The following is a 9,168-nucleotide window of genomic DNA, read 5'->3' on the forward strand; positions in this document are numbered from 1 at the left end:
TTATCGTGTCTGTCGGCCTCCCAGTGTACCCAAAGGCTGACTCATGTTATGCCACAGACACACACACACACATAGTCCCACACACAATCCTACATATCAGAGGCAGAGAAGTACTATCTGTACCAGGGACTCGGTCTCCTACGTCTGTACACGCATTACACACCACACACATACGCAGAGCCTGGACTCCATCAGTATTACAGCTGTTTATGTTTTAAGTGTGTATATATGTGTATGTGTGTTTAGCTGGTATTACAGGAATTTTGGGGGGCTCATGGGATAGCTGCTATATATATTTGGAGTGTGAGAACGGAGCTGTCCTTGTCCCTGATCTCTTTAGTTACAAACTCGCACACAAACACACTCACACACACACACACGCACGCACACACACACAGGACCCCCGGGATAGATTATAATGCTCTAGCTTCCCTTGTTGTGGGAGAGGAAGGCTCGGAATCCAGCGCTGACATATATAATAATGTTTTCAGACCTTTAATATATACAAGAGTTTCTCTGGGAGAAACAGCTGGGGGAGTGTGTTTGTGTGTGCGAGTGTGTGTGGATGTGTAGGGGCAGTGTGTGTGGGGTACTCTCGAGTCCCACCCGTACCCACATCAGTCGGCACTCCTCTTCCTGTTCACTTTGCGGGGCTAATGGCCTCCCACCGCACTCTTCACAGTGCAATTACACACACATTGACGAACATAAAGCCAAGCGGAGACACTTGAGACTACCACACACACTTTCTTAACCCACCTAATAGAAAATATAGTGACTGACTCTCACACACCAGCAGCGATACGAGAAGGCAACATCAAATGAATGAGATAGAATAAGAGAAAACAGTCATATGTACGCTTTCCACCATCTGTTTGGTGATTTGGGGTCATGTTGCGTACTATTGGTATCGGGGGATATTAAAACGAGGAGTTACGGTGAGTGTGAATAGTGAGAAGCAGTATACAACATGCACACACTAGTTTACAACTCTGTGGTGCGTAATTAAGGATGAGAGCAATTCAGACTCTAATAGATCCCAGATGATGTGATAAAATGCCTCTGCTGCTCACTTGATGTATTAAAAAAAAAAAACTGCATACGGATGATTACAGTATTAGCGATACTGCTCAATATGTAATCACACCATCTGTAGTTTTATTACATCTTTTTTTTCCCGCTCAGCCATTTGCAGCAATATAAACCACATTTTGACATGGTGTATTTCCATCAGTACATTTGAGACGAGAACTTTACTTTTATTGTTTTCTTTTCTTTTCTTTTTTTTTTCTAGTCTAATACTGCACTGTGTTGTTTAGTTTGTGTCGCTACAAGCAGCTGACTCCGCCACAAAGCCTGAAACAAAGACGAAAACATCTACATATAAAACTCACTGCCTTGGACGGGGGTCACACAGACCACCACTGTACTCCACTCTCTAGACACAAACCGCTGAGCGACCACGATCACATGACAATAGACTCCAGATGCACCCTGGTAGTGCTCTTACTTCATCGTGGGGGCTTGAATGCAACACACACACATCCCCTACAGATCGTTTAGATATCTGGAAAGCGACATTAACAGGCTAATTAACAGGATAGTTTCATAATCTTATGGCTTTATTATTTAAATATATATACAGTGTATATATATATAATTGTTCTGGCCATAAATAAACCGTGTTTGTGTATTCTTAAGTCATCATCTCAGCATCATCCATGACACACTGCTGTCCTCCCTGCGGCGACTAATTTTGCCTCCTGTTTTCCTGCTGAGGCATCGCTTTCTAAATATAACGTCTTCCCATGTGCGTGCGTGTGTGTGTGTGTGTGTGTGTTATATGGTCGTGCCAGTGTGGTTCTTTGGCATTACTACAGAGTGCAGGTTGGTTACTTTGCCAAGGAGAACAAATGTTCCTGGCGTTAGAGAGACCCCCTTGTGTTTACCTCGCGCAGGATCTGCGCACTTTGCACGTAATTCTTGCACTTCAGTTTCCCCGCAGTCACAATAATGTCACCGTGCAGACAGGACTAATAAATTCCTTGGCCTCATAAGTCTCAGGTTTTTATGGAGGCCGTGCCACGCGTGGTCTTATTCAGCTATCAAACATCCTCACAATCTGTCAAATACACATTACGTTTACTCGGGTGTTAATTATTGCTGGACTTTGAATGTAGAGGCGAACATGTTAACTTGACTTTTCAAAGTCGGGCTAACTCGCTCATATAATACAATTGAAAGTGGATCCACCTATCGCTGCCTTTCCAACAATGAACTAAATACACTCCCATGCATATACCTGATCATTTGAATGGCTTAAACGTTCGCTTTAAGTTTCATTAAAATCAGCTTTATGTTAATATTGAACTCATTTTTGGTAGCAATTATTAGGTTTTTGCACAAATGTAGGCATTTCTAGCACCATAACAAAGGAAAACTGTAAATTTTAAAGTTTTCATGGCACTATTTTACTACAAAATTGGGCTTTACACCCCCTAATCTTAAACATACATTAGTATTATGAAGATGTTGGCTCAAATAATGTTAAAAAGTAATACTGAAAAACAAACCATGTCGCGAAAACTCCATTTAGTCAGAAGAGTTTATTCTCTCTCTGCCTTCTTGTCATCATGCCATGTTCCTTTGAACTTAACTGTATATGCCATTTTTATTAAGAGTTTATAAGCTGTGACTAATGTCATTATTGGTGGGAGGATTGTTGTGCTTGTTACCGATATTTTGTGGAAGAAACAGAAGAGGAGTTCTCATTATTCGCTTATAGAGTTGAAAAACATGTTAATTACCCAGTAAATTACTATAAAATTGCACATTAGTTTATCAAAGAAACGTGGAAGGAAGAATGTTTCACTTCTATCTAATCAATTTCGCTGCCGGTATAACTTTTGTTTGAAATAGAGTCATTCATTCATAAGTTGTGGACACGTGATATTGCTTTCTGTGTGTGGTTTTATCTAAAAGTTCACCGCGGAGTCTTTTATTTATCCATGAGCAAGTTGTAGATCGAAACCGTATTGAGTTTGCATTAAGGATCTATATGCAGATGGATTCACGACACTGCAGCACTGTTGTCTGTCTTGCTGTGGTAATATAAAGTCAGGGGGGGGGGGAGGTTGAGCCTCATAGTCTTCTTCCTCTTCTCAAAATAGACGGAAACATGCTGCCGGCACTGTTTGAATCCAGCATGCGGTCACGAGTTTGCCTTTTACAAAGGCTTTTTAACCGTGAACATGAGTGCGATTAAATAGCCGGGAGAGCGGGGAGGAGCTGCTCCGGTACCGGGGAGTCGGACTCGGTGCCAGTTTGCGCTGTCAGGGAATTCCGGGGCCGTCCGGTGACGTAACGTGCGTGCGCCCCCGCTTTTCAGTTATGTGTGTGTGTGTGAGAGAGAGAGAGAGAGAGTTTGTGCGCGTGTGTCTCTGTCCCTTTAAAACTGCGCTCAGCGCAACTCGATCCCTGCCTGGCTGCTTCTGTATGAAGAAGGCAGAAGGAAAAAGGAGCTCGACGCGTAAAGACCGAGCGCAAGCCAAAACGCAGCCATCGAACGGAATAAACGCCTTTTCCCCCTCCTTTTTCTTTAAAGAAAACACACAATCAACGGGAATTAAACCCGTCTTGGACATCGCGGGGGATAGCTGGCCGTCTGGCAGCTTTAGTTCCATGGCTGTTTCGAGAGGAAGCGACGGAGACTATCCGGGATTATGAGGCTGTAGACGCTCTCCGCTCAGCCGGCTGCTCGGAATTTCTCTGCACACTCCCGAGCTCCAAACTTCGGAATATAAGGACCCTAAAGAGACAACTGGACCCGCATACTACTTTTTTTATTTTTCCAAGCAGGGATATATTTATTTTTCTGGAGCGTTTATTTTTTTTAAAGCCTGAACGTGAACGGTGAGTGCAGATGATACAAGTCCGGTTTGTTTTGGTTATAACAAGGTTTCGCCGTTATTATCAACAGACTTATTAATGTGATCAGGCTCGTGTATTTGTATACTTTCTACAGAAACAATGGCTGCTTGATCATGCTGATTGGCAACACTCTATGTAATCAACATTGAGTGAATTATCGTAATAATGGATGAGGCGGCTGTGCGTCTTTAACCACAGGTGACTCTTTAATCCCGCACATGTGTATGACAAATATCCCCATCATATTCAGCCTGCCTGTTTAATCGCTCATGTGCACATGGGTTTGGATTATTTAGGCTCTGGTCCCGTGTGTGGCGTTTGAAGTACTTTAGTCAAAGTTTAGACCGTTTCACTGGAGTATTCAGGCGTTTAGTAAACGCAGCGTTGTGACATATAATGTGTTTGATCTCACAGTTTTTGCCATGAAAACTCAGAGTCATAGCCCAAGGCAGGAAAAGGGGAAGGAGAGCTAGAGGACAAGGAGAGAAAATTGCCTGTGTAAGGAGATCTCACGCCATTGTGTGTGTGTGTGTGTATGTGTGTACGTGTGTGTGTGTGTGTGTATGCAGGAGTGGGTGGCTCTGCTGGACAAGGAGTGGGGGGTGGGAAGGATCACTGAGGTCGGCAGCCGTATAAAGTGAATGGATGGCTGCCGCCCCCCCGTCACCCCCCAGTCAATCCTTACGCACACAAAGAGCTGGATTGAAAGGAAGTGATTTGCATTACTTCTCTTTTTTTAAGGGGGGAAGGGCGGTGTTTTGGTTCTGTCCTTTAGGTCTGGGTCCCGGTGGCAGTCGCATCGTATTGTTTAGTCAGCGTGGTCTGTTGCCTAGTAATCACTTTTTTCTTTTTTTTAAAGGCACTGGATTTGATCGAGTTTTTGACTTTTAACGCCGAGTCAGGATTATTTGAAAGACTATTGTCTTCGAAAAAAAATACGAGTCTGTTTGAAGAGACTTCCCACAAAGCAGCTTTATCATTTATTTATTTAGTTATTTTGCCTCGTCGCTCAGTGCGCCTCGACAGTTCATGCGTAAATTACGCAAAACTCCTCCCCACACTGGTAGTCAAGTAATTTCAGGATTGTTTATACGAGCGATCCGTATATCTTTGACGATCCGCAGACGATAATTGTCCCACCACTTTGTTCCCCCTTGTCAGCGGACAAGCAGTGGATGGGAATTTGTGTGCGCAGGGCTCATTTGTCACTTTATTGCCCGCAATAAACGCGCGCGGATCAGGCGCGGCGGAGTGTGCTGGCATGGGGTCGACAAGAAAGCGCAGGGGAAAGAAAAAAACCTCTTTGAAGGTTCACTTCCGATCAATCAGATCGATTGACATGGAAAACAGAGTGTTTTGTCCCTCCTTTTGATGTCGGGTCAGGGAGGGGGAGTCAAGAAGTGAGGGATCCAAATCAACCCAAACCACACAGTCTTGACTAACGGCGTGCTGCCTCGGCTCTGCCCGCCTCCGTTTGTCCCGTGATCTCAACAGGAGCGCGTGTGTGTGTGTGTGTGAATGAATGAACAATCACCGCCCATTTTACTATGAGTGATGACGAGCACGGGGAATATTAAAGTGATACACGGGCTCCGGCAGGGAGAGAGAGGGAGCGAGAGATGACGACAAGGAGGGAAGAAAGCTGCCAGCTCAACAATTGTGCTTGACTCACAAATTGAGTAAGCAGAGGAGAGGAGTGTGTGTGTGTGTGTGTGGGTCAACATTGTTACTCAACACACACACCCCCATCCCCCTAAATTCCTCTCCTCTCTGACTTTAGATGTGATCATACTGGATGTTAAGGAAATGGGAGTTTTAAAGTGCTTACTCATCATTTCTGACAGTCCACGCTGGTGAAACAAGACTGCGTGTGTCTTTCTTTGACTCCCTTCAAAAATCCCATTCAAAGTGAAACTTGGTGGTGGGGGGTGGGGGTGGGGGGGTTATTGGATGCGATGATGAAAAGTGTTCATGTGAAACCGCACTGTCGCAGTCTTTCCAGTAAAAAAGGTGTCACTTCTCCCACTGAGAGCGGTGCAGAGACGAGAGAAGCGGGACATCTGCTTCACTGACACTCGTCTCGCCCTCCTACGGGTCAGGTGTCAAAACACGAGTTTGCTGACATGATCTTAGGAAACCGGCTGAGGAATTTCCCTTGACTTTTACTTCAGAGACACGAAACATTTAAAGGAACACTGAAGTCGACCCACTTCCCCCCTCCAGCAGCCACAACTCCTCTCTACCAACTATATTTGTTGAATCGTGGCCACACAGGGTTGCGTGTGTCAGTTTACTGTAATTAGTTCACGTGGGAGTTCACAAACACTTAATTGGTAAAAAGGCTTTTGAGTTCATTCAGAGTCGTTTGGCTTTAAAAACTTCAGTCAGCCAAGTGTGGAATTCCGCCGTGGCTTGTGAGAAGACCCACTGTGGACTCACCTCTCCGGGTCACACGATGTTTCAAGTGAAAACACGTTTGAAAACGATGTCGTTTTCATGTGGTGCCACTAGTGGGGGATGATGTTGGTTTTTTTTGACAGGTACACAGACATTCGTATGGTCTGATGTTGGATTGCTATTATTTTGACTCTCAACTATAAAACGAGCAAGTCCCTGGTGAAAATGGACTGGGAGTCATAACGTGCTGGAGGAAACATTGTTGTTATTGTCCATTTTACGACAGTCTTTACTACAGTTGTGGTGTACATCTGCAGTGGCAGCGTTTTCAAAAGGTTTATTCAATTGAAAAAGGATAAATAAGGACTAGAAAGAGCACTCTGGTCCAATTTTAAAGCATCTTTTGATTTCGAAGCAGATTAGAATCGGGACAAATTACTTAAATCTGTCATAAAATGTCAGATAATTGCATTATGAACAAGTGTACAGTTCTGTTTATTCGCATGATCATGTCGCATTGAAGGCTGTACTTGTACACTTACAACATGACAAAACTATTTTGGATGACATCATTCGCAAATCATGTATAGGTGAAGTCATTATCCGTACTGTTGATTTCTCATTAGTCTCCGTGGACCAGTTGGGTTCTGCCGGACTGCCAGCCGAGGACATCCATCATCATAAATACATGCAGCTGTGAACGCGCTCCAGGTTCTGTTACAGCTGTAAGAAGGGACGGGAGATCAGTTTAATAAACTCTAGAACCAGTTGAAAACACGGGTGCACACTGGGCAAATGATGTGAAACAATAATGGAGAAAAGAAGTGGCATCAAACTTTATTCTCCCAGTCATGTCAGACAGCGAGAGACTGTTTCTATTCTAGTTTTCTGCTGAACCCAGTGAGAGTAAAAAAGAAAGTTTCCCCCGATGAGATCAGTTCCTCTGTTATCTCTGGCTCACGGCCACTGATGATGCCAGAATAGAAGGGGTGTGTGTGTGAACCTACACAGTGTGTGTGACTCACATCCAAAGTTGCATGAGCTTCACACACCTTTTAGAAAAAAGTTTTTTTTTTTCTCCTTCCCTTTCCCCCCTCACCTCCTGTGACTGCCGTCTCCCACCTGGTAGAAGACGTGAGGAGGCCCGTGTGCCTCGTCGCAGATTCACTTATTTAAAAAAAATACGGAAAGGCAAAGCTGCAGCGGCGGTATTTGAGGAATCTGTAATTGGCCTTGGATATGAAAATTGACAAACTGTGGCGTCATAAGGAAGCTGCTCTGCCCGCGTCACAGTTGTTCCGATCGGGTCAAAATCATCACCCGCTGAAAAAAAACAGTACTGCACCAGCCATCTGTACGCCTGCTGTCATTATCTCTGCATCTAGCACACACACACACACACACACACACACATGTTGTTTAGCTCTTGGTGCACACAGACTGCTGATGAGACATAATGTGAGTCCAGGGAGGAAGAGGAAGTGGAGGGTGTGTGAGGTCAAACTGTCCTGTGTCTCGGTAAACATGTTGATCAGTTGACTCCCATGAACCCCATCATACAGTCACTCTCCTTATCGCTCTCGGTCTCTCTCTCTCTCTCTCTCTTTCGCTTGCCTACTTTCATAACTATTGGTTGAAGACGCGACCAGTTCCCCTGGCAACCGTTGCCAGGGAAGCAGAGTCTCTCGTCTTGTTCGGTGCATTTCTGAGAAGGTCTGCGTTTGTATGTCGGCCCTGGATGTGTGATGGAAGCACCTGGAGAAAGGACGAGCGGTACAGGGAGGGCGCTTTTCTCCCAACGGAACGTGGCGCCAGAGGTTTTCTTCGATGTCTTATTGAAACAGATCAAACGAAGATAAAAAAAGAGAACGGGCCTGGGGGCTTTTGAGGTTTCTCGGTTGTGCAAATCGAGAGTGTTGGCTCTCAAGCCATTGTTGGCCATCGACGTGACGCCCACATCTTCTCCATTTCAGGTTTGTCAGGATTCGACAGTTTAACCTCCTTTTGGAGTCAGGTGTTGAGTCACTCTCTCTCTCTTTTGTTTTTGTTTTTTTAGGTCATTCAAACCTTTGTTCAGTCCTCCAACGGCGTTGTTCAGTCTAAAGCGACCCAGACTGGTGTTTCCACTGAAACGTTAAGAGTTTCTGTGAAAACGAGTGACTTGAGAGGGAGGAGTCATTGAGCACAAACATCCACACACTCACTCTGCCATCATGTTTGCCACTCACACTTACCAGAAGAAGGGGGGGGGGGGGGGGGGGGGGGGGGGGGGACGAGACAAGCTCCTCGCTAAACTCCCACAGAGTCGAGTAAACGCTTCTGAAGTCAGATGACTGTCTTGTTTTTGATGAAGGTGCTTCTAATGAGTCATGAGTCCAACACACGTGCTGCTCTAACAAGAAGTCTGAGGTGTATTTTAGGAAGCGTGGGTAAAAACGGGTCAGCTATTGTAAGTGACCCTTGTGATTTCAAAGGTTCAAATTAGTCTTGAAAGAGGTTTTTTTTTATTATTATTTATTTTTTACTGGCAAAAAAGGCAGAGGAGCTACACTTTAAAACAGTCAGTTTTTATCTTGTCCACAGGAAGCCTCAGCTTTCAAACCCCTCTTCACTACTCTACATTCTCTCTCTCTCTCTCTCTCTCTCTCTCTCTCTCTCTCTCTCTCTCTCTCTCTCTCTCTCTCTCTCTCTCTCTCTCTCTCTCTCTCTCTCTCTCTCTCTCTCTCTCTCTCTCTCTCTCTCTCTCTCTCTCTCTCTCTCTCTCTCTCTCTCTCTCTCTCTCTCTCTCTCTCTCTCTCTCTCTCTCTCTCTCTCTCTCTCTCTCTCTCTCTCTCTCTCTTC

The 9,168-nt window shown here is 44.8% G+C and overlaps 1 protein-coding gene across 1 annotated transcript in view; it reads left to right on the top strand.

The window, feature by feature from the left end:
- The first annotated feature begins 3,605 nt into the window (after positions 1-3,605).
- The window catches only part of kdm6ba (lysine (K)-specific demethylase 6B, a), a 20,038-nt gene continuing 14,475 nt past the window's right edge, over positions 3,606-9,168 (top strand). Inside the window, 1 exon segment of the mRNA XM_080519043.1 lies at positions 3,606-3,912. The gene's annotated coding sequence lies outside the window, so the exon portion shown is untranslated.

This window comes from Blennius ocellaris, assembly GCF_963422515.1.
Source record: "Blennius ocellaris genome assembly, chromosome: 23".
NCBI lineage: Eukaryota > Metazoa > Chordata > Actinopteri > Blenniiformes > Blenniidae > Blennius > Blennius ocellaris.